General features: G+C 41.7%; 1 long non-coding RNA gene across 1 annotated transcript in view; it reads left to right on the top strand.

The window, feature by feature from the left end:
* Positions 1–2,397, top strand: part of LOC143498864 (uncharacterized) — a 7,128-nt gene extending 4,731 nt beyond the window's left edge. The window contains exon 4 of the long non-coding RNA XR_013125968.1: positions 194–2,397. This is a non-coding gene — a long non-coding RNA (uncharacterized LOC143498864). The remainder of the gene's footprint in view (positions 1–193) is intronic.
* Positions 2,398–5,534: the final 3,137 nt, after the last annotated feature.

Below are 5,534 nucleotides of genomic sequence, written 5' to 3'. Positions count from 1 at the left end.
ATTAAGGAACCGTATTGTAAAGTGTTACCAGAATATTTTTTGAGTTAAATTGCTATAAAACTCTAATTATATACATTTCATACACTGTGCTGGTAAAAACCTTATAAACATGCAATCAAATGTAGCAATAACTTAAAAAAGTAAAAAACTGCTTAAGCAAAACTACTTTCTAGAACTTTCTCATCTCCCACAGGAACTGTCCGCCTCACAGGGACCAGAACACTGGTGGCACAAGAATATCTAACCTTCATGGCTTATCGTTCACTGCCGTGACCATGTGACATCCTGCCCCTGTAATACAGTTTGGAATCTGAGAGACCTTCCTGAAGAGACCTTCTGAAAAGTCATTCCTGAAGGGACCATCCTGATTAAAATTTCAATTTTATCACTGTTCCAAAAATTGTATGCTCTTAAAATTCCACCGACTTTTAAGTCATATGCAACTAAAGAAGTCTCCACATGCATTCTTACAATTATTTTTTCTGGGACAAACAGTTATAATTTCTTTTTTTTCCTAAACGTGCTCACAATTACTTTGTCTACTTTGTCTAAAAATTGACTAACTCAAATAATATCTAGTTTATATATTTGAATCTTTGAATCAGTGTTTTTTCTTTATTATTGGAACTTGTTCATCACCTTCCACTTTAAATTTTTAATTAGTACCATGCCTATGTTAGTAATCTTACACAAACCAGTTAGAAAAAAATATTACTTGATTGTTGTAGTCTGTAGCTTTCAAACTTACGTTACACAGGGCAGGACTAATTCACACAATATATACCTAATACATAACACGTTCGACTAACGAGACATACACAAACAACCACACCCACAGGAAGTTCATATGTGGCAACACATAGACACAGGCTGCATCTCAATTCAGGGGCTGCAGCCTACGTAGACCGCGTAGACCGCAGCCCACGGTGGCCACACACTTCGAAGGCCGGGTAGGCTGCATCTCACGGCTGTTAAATGAGACAGTCTAGTGTTCGCAAGACGTATGTTTGCGTGACCACACTCTGCCCCGTTACATACATTACATACGTGTTAGCGAGCTGTCCGACAAATATCACATCACCCACAAATGCCTAAAAGAAAATGCGTTGAACATGTATTCACATGTTTGGCGGGAAGAATAACTTCATAACAAAATTCAATGTATTTTTATAAACGTTAGGCCTACTCTTTAGTAAATACTCAAAGCACATGTTTACCTGCAATATCATTAATAACTGGCATGTTATTTAGCATCTCACTGCAGTATAAATGTCCATATTTAAAAAATACCGACATTTAAAAACGAATTCTTCGGCCCGTACACTAGACTCCGCCTGTTTATTGTTCATAGAGCAATGAATCCTGGGATATGGTGGGACGTGAAGGATACTCAGATGCATCCTTCGTTTTCGGGGTTTTGAAGGCTACATTCGTCGGCCGCATAAGGAGGAGCCCACGAATTGGGACAGCCTCGGCGCGGCGCAGTGACGTAACCGACCTACAAATGCGCACTTCGTGGGCTGCAGCTCCTGAATTGAGATACACCTACAGACTACACAAAGACACGTCTGTAGGAAGAGGTTCAGGGCTGTACTGTGGTAAGTACAAAAGAAAGAAATTACAGTAGTTACTGATGTAGTTTAATCTGCATGTTATAATATTTGATTTATGTTTCATGAAGTGGAATAAAGGACCATGAGGTCCTCAAAGATATCCAAGAAGTGTCTTATTTTATTTTATTTCATTTTAACTTACTTTTGTGGTGAGCCTCCTCAGAGTGCAGTTTAAAAACAAGATTTTTTAAATTTTTATTTATTTATCTTTGTTACTAGATGAAAAAACGTCAGATCCTGTTGTAGTAAGATAGACAGTATCTATCCTGCAGGACACAGGTAAATATATGTGCTCTCTTTGTTGTTTCTCTTAAGATTCTTTGTAGTGGATGTAATGTTGGGAGCCTCATTTTAGGAATGATTCACAATTGATAATTGATAATATCCTTCAGATTGAACAGAACCGATATCACGGCCGGTAGAGGCATGTCCACTCCTACACACACACATATCTTCCCTCCATCGCTTATTATCTCCTCATTATTGATCAATCGCTTCACCCATCTTGTGTTCCTACGGCCTCTTTCCCCACCACAGGTCCCTGCTGGATGCCTCTCTTCAATTCTGCATTGTCACTAAGAGTTCTGTGCTTTCAAATTAAGTCAAATTTATTAATTTATATATAGCACTTTTCACAATACATGTTGTCACAAAGCAGCTTTACAGTCGTATGGGTCCAGATCCCTTTCCACTTCATTGACAGCCTTTTTCTTTTGTTTGATCACATTATGGATTAAATAATTATGTTATAAATTACGTTTTGTCCCAATAAACTGTATGAAATTCTGAGATGTCTAATTAAAAATATCTGACACACCGCTGTTTAACCTGTTAACATGTCGTTTTTTTAATGGAAACAGCATGACACCAAGCATAGGTGTGATTGTTTAAAAATACATCTAGTTGAGATACATTTGGACTAATCATCACTGATGTTACCCAGGATCACGGGTTGGTTTGGGTCTTTCAAATGTCAGACACCCTCTCCCACATGACCCTGTGACACATCACTTCCTAGATTGCGCTTCCTCCTTTTGGTTCTGTTTGTCCATGAAGCCCAGGAGACAACAGGCCTTACACAGAGACTGAGCCAATCCTCTGCAGGCCTCCTCCATGGCCACGCGCTGCTTTCTCCACCTCTGTCTGTGCCACTCATCCACCCAGTCAAGTTGGTTTGCTTACCTTGCTTCCTGTCATTAGCCTCTTCTACCCTCTCCTCCCATGGCACATTGATCTTCACGCATGACCACCTGGTTTGATTTTTCCAAACCCAGCACAATATTTGGTCTCTGGGTGCTCTCTGCGATGTTCCCTGGAAATTGTGGCTTCCCCCAGATCAGCCCTCATTTGTCACTTGTGCTATACCGTAGAGACCCACTGCTGCCTTCATTAGAATGTGCTCTGGTGTTATTGAGGCGCAAGAGACATGTTGGTGAGTCAACCTTTCTCCAACTCGAGAGGTCGGATGAATTTGGAAGGATGTCACAGATCAACTCTGCTCTGAACTTTATGCGGAAGGGGACAGCTTGCCACAACTTGGACCAGGAGATCCTGTTGCCATCTTTCTGTCCGTGCTTTCTGCTGGCTCATACCCACCATTTGGCTTACACGCAACTTCTCCACTCATGCCTGTGCTTGCCCTCATTCTGGTTGATGGAAAGCTACCAAGCCTTGCACTTCCTGATGCCACTATCCCCACCGGAGCTTTCTGCCACAGGCAGGACTCCATCTGGTCCACTTGATGTGCCTTCTATGTCCTCCCAATTCTTACCTCAGTGCTGGTCTGGGGGATTTTGGGTAAAATACTGTAACTATACTGCACACTTAGGCTGCTTATGGATAGCATGTACTTCACAATAACGCTCTGGGCCGTGGCCTTCAGACTCCACCAGAGGCCCTCGACATTCTTCTCTGTGACTGATGGAGTCAGTCTCAGAATAACATCTCAGATAAAAAACAATATTGAGATTACCCTGAACTGCTTCTCCTCGGGACCCTAACGGGTTTAGGATGAGGACACACATCTCTTGGCCTGTCCTTCTGCCCGCCTCCTGTGTCCTTCAGCCCTGTGGAAGAACATGAACTTCATCCTCGGGATCCCAGAGTTCTCGGTCAGTCTCCTTGACCTGCTGTTTCAGTGCGTAGATCTCCAGCCTTAACTGGCTGGTTCTCTCAGTCCTAACATCGTTTACATTGAGACTTGTTACCATTCCAATGTACTGTGCCAAACATTTCAGATGAAAAGCTGGAGATGATGGTTGTCGTAGACCAAAGTCTCCTGTCGCCCTTTCAAGACTGAATACTGAATACCTCTGATGCATCTCAGCATGTTCCTCCAGGTTCCTCTCTGTGCATTGCACCACTTGCTCCCTCACCAATCATTTCATCTTCGCCTGATGGATCTTTATGCCATGAGGGTTTTTACAGACCTTGCCATACACATGTTCACTGCCTAATGTAAATGGTTCTATGACATGAGTCACTGCCTGTCAGTGAGTGTGATTGGAGCGGTCGTGCACCCCCGCTCTCAGGATCTCCTGCGGATATACTCTTCTAGAACATTCTGTAGCTGCGTTTGCTTCCTAATTCAAGGACCTAGGGGAAAATGGACTTATATAGTCACATTCGTTAGCTACTACAAATAGTTACATCAACAGACCTACTTGCAGAGGTACAAGGCTAAACTAAAATCATCATAAATAAGTGACAAATAATTCAATAATGAACTAAATGATTATTATGAAAATGCAGAGAGCAAAATAGAGTAAAATGAATGAAAATTATCACAAAATGCAGACAAAAGATGGGTCTGTAGAAGTGGAGTAGGAATTATGTATTTCATTCTGTCCACAATCGTAAAGGTGCATACAGTACATTGAAGCTTCTGTCCTTTACCACAGAGACATTAACTAGTGTGGAGTCCACTCCTCTGTAGACTGACTCTGACACTTTACCACAGAGACATTAACTAGTGTGGAGTCCACTCGTGTCCTCTGTAGACTGACTCTTACACTTTACCACAGAGACATTAACCAGTGTGGAGTCCACTGGTGTCCTCTGTAGACTGACTCTTACATTTTACCACAGAGACATTAACCAGTGTGGAGTCCACTCGTGTCCACTGTAGACTGACTCTTACACTTTACCACAGAGACATTAACCAGTGTGGAGTCCACTGGTGTCCTCTGTAGACTGACTCTTACACTTTACCACAGAGACATTAACCAGTGTGGAGTCCACCCATGTCCTTGAATGAATCTTGCTCTTTGTACATTTCTTATACTACCTCTCTATCTATCTATCTATCTATCTATCTATCTATCTATCTATCTATCTATCTATCTATCTATCTATCTATCTATCTATCTATCTATCTATCTATCTATATTTGTGTTAGAAGCATTTGATAGAAGCATTTGGGTTTCTGCTTGTTTGTGATCTGTGATCTCTGTGATCAGAGACTTTCTGGGTGAGGCTGCTGCCTCAGTCTTGCTCTGTGAATTAACATAATAAAGGGTGATGTTTGGCTTTGCTAATTGCTGGCAAGAAGGAGAAGAAGGAGGGGTGATGTCCTCAGAATCCTGAATTCTCAGGAGCTCTAGTGTTAACTAGTGTGGAGTCCACTGGTGTCCTCTGTAGACTGACTCTTACACTTTACCACAGAGACATTAACCAGTGTGGAGTCCACTTGTGTCCTCTGTAGACTGACTCTGACAGAGATCATTACGGCCCAGGCAATCAGACCAAATCCTGAGTCCAGCTGTGTTGGCATCCAGCATATCAGCTTATGTCCCACATTGTATGGATATAACACTTTTAATGTCTTCTAGAAAAGACAAGACAGTCCTTTTATTGTAGTGTTCAGTGTTTAAAGTTTCTTAATATGTTCTCTCTTTCATTTGGAGAGTTTTCTGCTCCTGC

This window comes from Brachyhypopomus gauderio, unplaced genomic scaffold, assembly GCF_052324685.1.
Source record: "Brachyhypopomus gauderio isolate BG-103 unplaced genomic scaffold, BGAUD_0.2 sc120, whole genome shotgun sequence".
In the NCBI taxonomy this organism is placed as follows: domain Eukaryota; kingdom Metazoa; phylum Chordata; class Actinopteri; order Gymnotiformes; family Hypopomidae; genus Brachyhypopomus; species Brachyhypopomus gauderio.
Note: the sequence above shows the minus strand (reverse complement) of the source record. Positions and strands in the feature narration are given on the sequence as shown.